This window comes from Petromyzon marinus, chromosome 74 (assembly GCF_048934315.1).
Source record: "Petromyzon marinus isolate PM22_M1 ecotype Great Lakes invasive population chromosome 74, UKy_Petmar_22M1.pri1.0, whole genome shotgun sequence".
Classification (NCBI taxonomy): domain Eukaryota; kingdom Metazoa; phylum Chordata; class Hyperoartia; order Petromyzontiformes; family Petromyzontidae; genus Petromyzon; species Petromyzon marinus.
In genome coordinates this window covers 2,019,384-2,029,655 of record NC_133740.1, presented here as the reverse complement: position 1 = coordinate 2,029,655, position 10,272 = coordinate 2,019,384, and the positions used below count along the sequence as shown (strand labels likewise).

The 10,272-nt window shown below is 44.0% G+C and overlaps 1 long non-coding RNA gene across 1 annotated transcript; it reads left to right on the top strand.

The window, feature by feature from the left end:
- Positions 1-975: 975 nt before the first annotated feature.
- Positions 976-5,403, top strand: LOC142907047 (uncharacterized). Its single transcript, XR_012930655.1, has 2 exons — positions 976-2,533; positions 2,958-5,403. It is a non-coding gene; the product is annotated as an uncharacterized LOC142907047 (long non-coding RNA).
- The last annotated feature ends 4,869 nt before the right edge of the window (positions 5,404-10,272 follow it).

The following is a 10,272-nucleotide window of genomic DNA, read 5'->3' as shown; positions in this document are numbered from 1 at the left end:
TCAAAACTACCCACAAATCATACTTATCCATAACGGCAAGCATCTTAGCCTCACTTATCCGGTGCTGCAGGGGAATATTTTTGACCGGGAAACACTTTCTAATTCTAGCACACTCAATCAGTGCAGTCTTTGTTATGCTTGGTCAGCGTGCACTTTGTTTTCCCTGTTATTTTATATAGCTAAGGTGTGTGCTGATGTGTAGCCAGCCAAAGTTATTTGAGAGCTCTTAATTGGTGTTTCATAAAGAAAAGGTTCAATATGAAATCCAAATGTAGACCTTCAGGGTCGATATCAAGGCTTTTAATCTATTTCTGGTCTATAACCAATTGCCTTGGATGCATCCAATCTCGAATTAGTGTTGAGCCTGGTGGATAGCGCTTGAAAGAGCACCCACCACAGCAGGTTCTTTAGAAGAAGCTGGAGTGCTGCGTGATTTGCAGCAGAGGGCAGTGCAGCAACATCCATTTCCACGCTCCCACATCTATATACTGGAAGCCTTCACTAACCTGCACCGACTAGCCTGGTGAAGTATGGTCAATTAACTCACACGACCCCCACTTTGTGTGGAGGTCCTCATCCAGCAGAAAATGTTGGAAAGGGTTACAAATCTATATTAATATTTTGTTGTATCCATGTTTATTACATTATAGTGCGTGCCCCATTCATGTTTAAACTCTGCATACTTTGGTAAACATGCAAATAAATGTGTTTCATCGCACATTTAATTCCATTGAGCAATGGCCATTTCATATCGGTAATTAAAAACTGTCCCGAATGTACCTTATTTAATACATACAGTACCTCATGGCTTTCAGTGTGAACCGTTACAGGAAGAGCGCTTATGAAATGGATGAGAATTGTGATGAAATTCAGTCTTCAGCTACGTGCCAGAGCAACGATCTAAATTAGACCAATTTAATGAATTGCTGCAACTCTTTAAGGTAAGTTTATATCACTCCACGGGTCTCTTCTGACATAACTGTGGTGTTTATGAGCAGGGTGGTGTGTAAAGTTTTCGCATTTGGCTCATCCATTTCTCTGCATAAGCAACCACCCTGCTGTGGAAGGAGTCATATTTCATTCCCAATTGTGATGTTCACCTTTTATCCATACTTACATGTATTAAGCCAATCCACAGTTTCTGAATGAATATTTCTGTGGTTAATGACCAGGAAGGGTGCTTTCTGTGGTGCATTGTGCTTTTCTAGGCTGCTTATCCTATTACACTGCCTTGTGTTGGCTGTAGGGAATGTCTCGGATGTGACAACTACAACAGTATTTATTGTATTTGATGACTCATCCTAGAGCCGCAAACATGTTTACCGATACTATGTTATTCTGTATATTTTCGGTTTGGTTAATTATCAGAATTCATTTAAAAAAATGCATTGGAAGTGTTTTGTATTAAAATATATATGATTTAACTTTAATGTCTATTAACCTATGTATTCACTTTGGATGTTTAAGTATGTCTTACTGATCTAATACAAACGGGACACGTTTTGACACATCTCAGATAATAAAGTTCAGTGTCAAAGTAGTTTCCCACTCAAAAATGGGGTGGAGTTTCTATGCTACAATACGATTTTGCGTCTGAATGCATCTCAAGATGTTGTTTTATTTCCTTGTATCTTCAAGCTCGTGCTAAACACTCTGCATTTATAGCGGGCCCATGCGATTCCAACGGAGGTTGACTTGTCTCTTCCCACAAGGTCGTAAAAAATTGTTCTCAAACCCCGAGGGATAAATTGCTGAGTCAGCTTTCAGTTTAATTCTGAACACATAGAATTATAACAGACAGCCATGCACTCTAACCACTGGACCACCCTGCCAAATGAATATATTATTAGTTAAATTGATACACTCACTGAAATAATATTTTAACTTTATTGAATTATCCACTATTTAAGGTTAAACAAAATAAAATAATAGTTGCATCACTAATTTCATCCTTGGCAAACCACACACTTGCTGCACACTGATATTTTTGTGCGGTTGATGTTTATTAATGGTCATTCTTACGACTTAGTTGTTTATTTTACTTTCACCTTAACAATGGGCAGGAGTAACTCGGATCCATGAACGGAAAATGCTGATACCTAAATTACCGACTCTTTTCTGTGTGCAACTATGGCTATTGAACTCCAAACCATGGACCGGGTAACTTCGCACTCCCCCAAATATGAATTCGCCATTTCTCAAACAAAGCAATTAAATGGCAAAATCACATAACTTCTGATTCTCTGCATTGTTGATGTTTGTAAACCATAGGAAATAATATGGATAAACTTGATTATACTACACTATTCTGGTCAATACAGGTTGGGGGAGCATACACTTTGGAGTATAAGTATTTAATTTAGTTAATTGGATTAATTAATCAATTCCATCATTGTGGGTATTTTCTTTCGGGAGGAAATTAAAAAGTTGGAATTGCAAACTATTCTTAAAGTAATCATGATTGTTTTTTTTTACAGTCCATCTTATCACTGTGAACGGTTGAATCGGGTTTCTAATTCTCCTATAAACTGAGGTGAGTAAATCCTCCATAAATGATTGTAATTAAATGCTTATTTATGTAAATACATGTTTTTAAATGAATGTGTAATAAAAAGAAAACAAATCGGTGGCAGAATAGCTTCGTGGTTGGCAAGTTTACCACTCCACAAGTTTTAAGTGAATTGTTAAATGCTGCCAGCCTCCAGGAATGCGTGGGTTATTACCAAACCATGGATTGTGTAGTAACATAGACAAGAACCCTGATATCGCTTGCTAGCAAGAGCATACTTTCAACATGGTTTTATACAATCATAATGTATTGTATTTCGAAATAGCTATTATATAATGCTGTAAAATATACGTTTTTTGTGACTGAATACTAGTCAATAATTAAATTAACTGTCAGGATTTGTGGTCACAATATAATTCAATAACCATTATTTTTTACTTTTGTGCAGGAAGATTTGGCTACACCTGCTTCTTACATAGTGCGGGTCATCACCAAGAATTGGAACCCTAAACAAATGCAGCACTTACTGATTCATTCCAGTCCGTGTCTCTTTCTGCTTCTTCCATAGCACTGCTCGACTTTGGAATTATCCCATCTCTTTTCGAAAGTTCATATAATCTTTGGTTCTATTGGGTAAAGTCACGTAGGTGAAAATAAAATAACAATTTTTATTTTCACCTACGTGACTTTACCCAATAGAACCAAAGAGTATGGATCCTAGCAGTCACGAAAGCTTTAAATCTAGAATTCATATAATCTTACTCAAATAAAAAAAATATATTACCTTTCATTAATGCTAACTTTTACTTTAACTTATTTTTGCATTGAAAAAAGAGGCCGGTACAGAGCACAAGCAATGAAAAAGGGAGTAGAGATCTACCGAGTAAACTAACATACACACCGAGTTAACGTGTCATCATCAATATAAATCTCGTAGGGCAACCAACTACCTTATGTCATGTCCATGGAGTGGTGCATCAAGAGTCTGTCTCCTCCACCGGTCTCCTCGATCATGCACACCTTCACGGCAGGTTCAATAGGGACGGGGACCATTTAGCCTTAAGTTCCCGTTTCCTGCCCCTAAGCTTATGGCTAAGTTGCTCTGTTCCTGTAAGGGCTAGGAAGGCGTTTGGCCACATTTTCCAGGAGGGAGGTTCATGATTCGTCCGATTTGCCAGGATAGTCTTCCTTACAGTGAGATGAACGATTTTTAGTCATGCGTGCTGGTGTGTTTTGATGCACCGTTTGGTTTGAGGCCCCATCGCGTTGATTTGATTGAGGGGCTAAGGTTAGTGCCACAGATGTTATTTAAAATAATTCGTAATGTCGGAGTAGAATTTCAGTATATCTGGGCATGACCAAAAGGCATTAAGGTCTGTCTGAGCCATGCCTGGAGGGAATAAAGGGCAGTCTAGGGAAGCTTCTGTGAATTTGCTCTTTCAATGGTCAAATAGGTGCCGTGCATACATTTGAATTGGATAAGCTTTATTTGTAGCGATCTAGGGCCTGACACAGGGGCCTGGCAGATTTGAATTAATTTCTGTTGGAGGATGTCCTGGCCCAGGAGCTTATTCCAGAGTGTTCTAGTGTCACATGGTACAAGTAACAAGGGAAAATATAATGGGGAGGATGTGGTCCACCTGTATAGGGAAAGGGAGTAATTGAAAATTATGAAAGTGTGCAGCAAACAAGGTGTCAATCACAATTGAGTGTGCCCAGCTTCCGATAAATATGGACCACCCCACCACACAAAGCCCAAAGTGGGTGGTGAACGTCATCTAAGGCTAAAAGTGCCTTAAGGGTGTGTGAGTGTTTGGGAACGTGTAGGCTTAGGTGTGAGTGTCGGGATAAAGGGGTCATCCTGTAACATTGTGAGCGCACCGTGTTGTCCTAGAGATACGCTACTGCGTGACGACTGGCAGGGTGGCTTGTCTAAAAGTTTTTAAGACAGACCAACCCTATTGAATCGCCTCAGGTGAATGGGCACGACTGTTCTCACTAGACTTGACCCACAATACACAGGAGTGACTTGGCTTACCGAAAATATAATAGTAACACCGATAAAGGTGAGCCTGGAACAGCAGGCAAGAGACTATGTGCCACACCTAATGCTGCGTATAATCCAAAATCCCTCACTGTCCACAAGACGGTATGCTTCTAGTCTATAATTAAGTTTCGGTGCCTCTAGCCGGTCGAGGATAGGTGTGTGCAGAGTGATCAAAGTTCTTGTCTGGGGTTTTGGTGATGGCATCCCACTAATCTGTCGGTTCCTAAAGAAATGCGACCAGGGGATGTTATAACTTGCCTGTACTTGCTCAAAGGATAACAACCCTACTTAGATAAGGGGTTGTCAACTTTTTCCACTCCTGCCACTTTCCAGCTGGGCCACTTGATGCCCTTACCTCTTATTCTCATCGAACTGTTTACCCCATAGCGGGGATCATTACATCAGCCATACGAAAGAAGATGATATTACTGGTTTTTAAAAATCCAAAAAATGTATTTTTATTATTTTACGAGTGTTTTTAAGTCTGTATGCTCTCCCGTTTTATGTACGTTAACGAGAACGTACTCAACTTATTTATACCCTATCCCGTTTAACATACTGTGGCATGTTGCGATAACATACTCGAGATTTACGAACTTTACCATTTAGACCCAACATTGTTTACGCTGTTTAGCGACATTTACGTGCCAGGTGGCACCGAAGCGTTCGCGTCCCTGACTGATCCACCATCCCATCTCTTTACTTCGATTAAATTTCTGGTTTTTAGGGATGCATCCTGGGCGTAAATCGGGTATGTCTGTTTGTAAAAGTATGGTTTAAACTTTGCCGAAGTGCCTTAAACTTTGTGGATGACATGTGCTCGACAATAAAGATTTTAAAAATGTCGGACTTGTGTATTCACCCATTACTTAAAGGATACACTATACTGCATTACTTTGGCTGTTGAAAATCACTTGTTTTTTTCTTGTAAAGGATGATGGCCTATTTAGGTTGTTTTGCATGGAGTAGAGGGTAGCCCTGGCCTTTCTCCACTCTACTTACTGGTTGTTATTCCACCATTAGTGTCACCCTTGCTATGTTGCCCACCCTCAACAATCACCAGACATCATGGGACCTCCCTTGCCAGTATCAAAATATAAGAATAGGTTTTATCCTTTCTGGCAATAAAACAGGTGTTAAGATTTTGATTTAAAGCTTTCGTGACTGCAGGAATTCATATAATAAAATGTGTTAAGATGTTAAAACACCAAACTGAAACATTTTGCAAGCATCCATGTCTGCATCAAGCACATATACTTGTGGTGAACATGCAAACAAACACGTGCTCTGATAGTATATGCATTGTCTTTGAAACGGATTGATCCACACCAGAGATCGCTTTCTTTAAAGCCAAGTCTCAAACAGTTAGACAGAAGAAGCCAAAGGGCGAACAGCACAGAGACAATCAAAATATAAGAATTTGTTTTATTGCCAGAAAGGGTCAAACCTATTATATTTTGATACTGGCAAGGGAGGTCCCATGATGTAGCTGCTCACCCCGAGCTCTCAATGTCCTGATAGTGGCATTGTCTTTGTGCAGACACACACAACTTTCAGGGTGCGTTCGGCAGTAAACGACGGAAATAAAGGAATTCTGCGCGAAGAACGCCTTAGACCTGCAACACATTTGTATTTCACTTCAGCCGCGATCAGCAGGCACACTCCGTTTCGCTTCCGCACACGGGTCACATGACAGATGTGACGTCACAGCTCACTAGCTGTGCAAAAAAATACATGCATTATTGAGCCCCCCCCCCCCCAAAATACCAAAGTCTGTTTTATACTTTTTGCATGGTGTACAGTCTGGAAAGTACCCACATGGCAAATTTAAAGTTTGTTGCATGTCGGGAAGAACGCTAAACATTTGAAAGACACACAATCACAAATTTCCATTTTATATATATGGAGATTACAGCACTTAGGGTGAAGCAATACACAATCACAGTGCAAACTGGAGAAAAATACCAAGCTGGAACTAATGCCAAAGTTTCCAATCAAATAAACGGCAGCGGCAGCAAGACCATTTTCAATCCAGAAAAACGCATGTCAAAAATGTTATAAATTGATTTGCATTTTAATGAAGGAAATAAGTATTTGACTCCTCTGCAAAAGATTACTTAAAACATGAGTAATTGGTGACAAAACCCTTGTTGGCAATCACAGAGATCAGACGTTTCTTGTAGTTGGCCACCAGGTTTGCACAGATCTCAGGAGGGATTTTGTCCCACTCCTCTTTGCAGATCTTCTCCAAGTCATTAAGGTTTCGAGGCTGACGTTTGGCAACTCGAACCTTCAACTCCCTCCACAGATTTTCTATGGGATTAAGGTCTGGAGACTGGCTAGGCCACTTCAGGACCTTAATGTGCTTCTTCTTGAGCCACTCCTTTGTTGCCTTGGCCGTGTGTTTTGGGTCATTGTCATGTTGGAATACCCATCCACGACCCATTTTCAATGCCCTGGCTGAGGGAAGGAGGTTCTCACCCAAGATTTGACGGTACATGGCCCCGTCCATCGTCCCATTGATGCGGTGAAGTTGTCCTGTCCCCTTAGCAGAAAAACACCCCCAAAGTATAATGTTTCCACCTCCATGTTTGACAGTGGGGATGGTGTTCTTGGGGTCATAGGCAGCATTCCTCCTCCTCCAAACACGGCGAGTTGAGTTGATGCCAAAGAGCTCCATTTTGGTCTCATGACCACAACACTTTCACCCAGTTGTCCTTTGAATCATTCAGATGTTCACTGGCAAACTTCAGACGGGCATGTATATGTGCTTTCGTGAGCATGGGGACCTTGCGGGCGCTGCAGGATTTCAGTCCTTCACGGCGTAGTGTGTTACCAATTGTTTTCTTGGTGACTATGGTCCCAGCTGCCTTGAGATCATTGACAAGATCCTCCCGTGTAGTTCTGGGCTGATTCCTCACCGTTCTCATGATCATTGCAACTCCACGAGGTGAGATCTTGCATGGAGCCCCAGGCCGAGGGAGATTGACAGTTCTTTTGTGTTTCTTCCATTTGCGAATAATCGCACCAACTGTTGTCACCTTCTCACCAAGCTGCTTAGCAATGGTCTTGTAGCCCATTCCAGCCTTGTGTAGGTCTACAATCTTGTCCCTGACATCTTTCTGATTGAGAAGGGGTCAAATACTTATTTCCCTCATTAAAATGCAAATCAAATTATAATATTTTTGACATGCGTTTTTCTGGATTTTGTTGTTATTCTGTCTCTCACTGTTCAATTAAACCTACCATTAAAATTATAGACTGATCATTTCTTTTGTCAGTGGGCAAACGTACAAAATCAGCAGGGGATCAAATACGTTTTTCCCACTTTTTTCCCTTACTCGTTCAGCACACCGGTTGTGTGTTGGAGAGTAAACCCACACCATTAAAAAGTCGAGTACGACGTTTCGACAGTAATTACAACCAGCCTTATCAGGTGACAGCCAGAATTGGCTGTGTTTGTAAATAACATCGCATCAGTTCATCTTACATGATAAGTCATCTCGCCAGGTAGCAGAGCATCCATCCCACAACAGGCAGATAGATCATATGCTAGTCGGAAGTTGACTCAACCCATCGTCCATTCTGGGGTAAGACAAGGAGCACTTGGATAAGAATGAGTATCAGTGGCCCTTTGGAGAGACTATGTGGTGCCACAACAGCGAAGCCGCTCCGTCGGAGCCGTTCCTGCAACGCCACCACGGGAGAGCGTCCGGGCCGACGCTGCTTCTCCCTCACCACCCCCCAAATGAGCACACACAACACACACACCCCCACGTAGGACCTCGTGGGGAAGTCACCTGGCCTCCAGGTTTTCACCCAGGGGCCCTCTTCGTAGGGAGATCCCCCACGGTTTCCTGGGGCCAGGGAATTGGACGACTTCCCCCAGGTTGAATTACACCGCGGAGCCATGAATTGACGTGCAATTGCATGGTCACGACGAGGCTACTCAGTCACCGCGGTTAGGTCCACACGAGCACAAGGGGAAGCATCCGATTGGCCGTAAAAGTATGCTTGCACGCCGTGGCCAATGGCAACGACCCAACGGCGGCCCCTGTTGATGGGGAGAGAAGGAAGCGGATGTCTGTGAAGGCACCGAGGCGGGCGCACCAATGGCGGTGAGGTATCGTGGGTTAGCCGGGCAGACCTTTGATGTAGAGAAGGATCAAATGAGAGAGGAGAGCGACGATGGGGGTTCGCATTCTCCTCAAGTGAGCGATCGGAGCAGTCAGCTTGCCGGCCACTGGGTCGTCCGTGGGACGAGTCTCAGCGAAGCCAGGCCCCGCTCCCCGCAAGAACCTCGTGCAGCCTCATTTCTCCGCGACGGCCCGCGCATCCGAGGCGAAACGTGAGTACGAAAGAGAGAGTGGGGACTTTAATTCCAAAAGGACGAGGTAGATCGGGTTTAGACCAATGGGAGATAGATTAGACCTGCCCTGCTGACTCGGACTGACTCGGGTAATGGTAGCCCGCAGACACGCCGGAAATAAATCGTCAGTGATCAATAAACCTTGTCGTGTGGTTTCTGCGAGTGTGAAACGGGTGCATGGGGGTGTGAGTCCACTCGTCGTGGTACGGGGAGTTGCGCGTGGGTAACTCTGTTGAGGCGGCAATTGTGTGCACCCCCGACCGGGGTTCCTGCGTCGTACCCTGTGTTTGCGCGTGAGTGTGTATTTACCCACGTGTTTGCGCTCGCCCCTGCGCGTAGCTCGTGGTTAGCGTGTGTGTGTGGCGAGGGGCGGCGGACTCGTACAGGGGCACGTGAGGTTACTCATACGCCCTTGTGTTTAACGTGTGCGTGAGGTAGACGGGCGGCGTACACGCGAGATTATTCATACGGCTTTTGTTTAGCGTGTGCCCGCGGTGAGTGACGGTGGACTCGCCTGGGTACACGTGGGATTATTCCTACAGCCCTTTAAACAATCTCCATTGCCCGCCCTCGGTCGTAACGCGTGTGCGAAGGACGTCATTGCCCTCTGACCCCTGACCCCCGGTTCAGCGCGTGCGAGTGGTGCGCGGGGTTGTGTGAACGGATACGTCGCGTTTGAGTGGCCGAGAAGTGACAGATTGACTCCAGGCAGCCGTGCACCAGCCCCGAGCTATGCCCCCCAAACAAAACCCGCGGACCCGAGGGGCTGCGGCACGAGGAGAGTAGCCGGGGAGCGGCAGCCTTCTCCCCACGAGCGAGGAGTTGGATAGCGGCGGTTCTCACACGAGCGAGGAGTCCGGAACCTGCAGCCCTCCCGAGATCAACCCTCCCCCGGAGGGGGAGCCGGGGGCCCGTGTCCCTCACAACTACCCTCCAGCACAGGAATGTGCAACGGTGCATTACGCGGTCACTCGGGACTGCCAATGGACATGAGCAATGCTCCAGCAAGCATCGGAGCATGGAGACATTTTGACTGGTTTACAAAAACTTTAAAAAGTCACCATTTGCATTCAGTAAAATGTATTCTGCCGAGAATGAAGAAAGTGTCAAATATGTGAACTTTCAACAGAAGCTGAGTTCTAATGAGACAATTGCATGGATTATTTTATACTGTTGTATACAGTACTATTAAAGTGTTGTTTTATGTTGAAGCTTACAGGACAATTCGTTCCATTTGCATAGCTTATACATACACTCACCGTACAATTTGTACAGCATCAAAATTAGCCACGTATCTACCATAAATTAAAAGTTAGTGCCAACATTTATGTTCAACATGAGAAGATG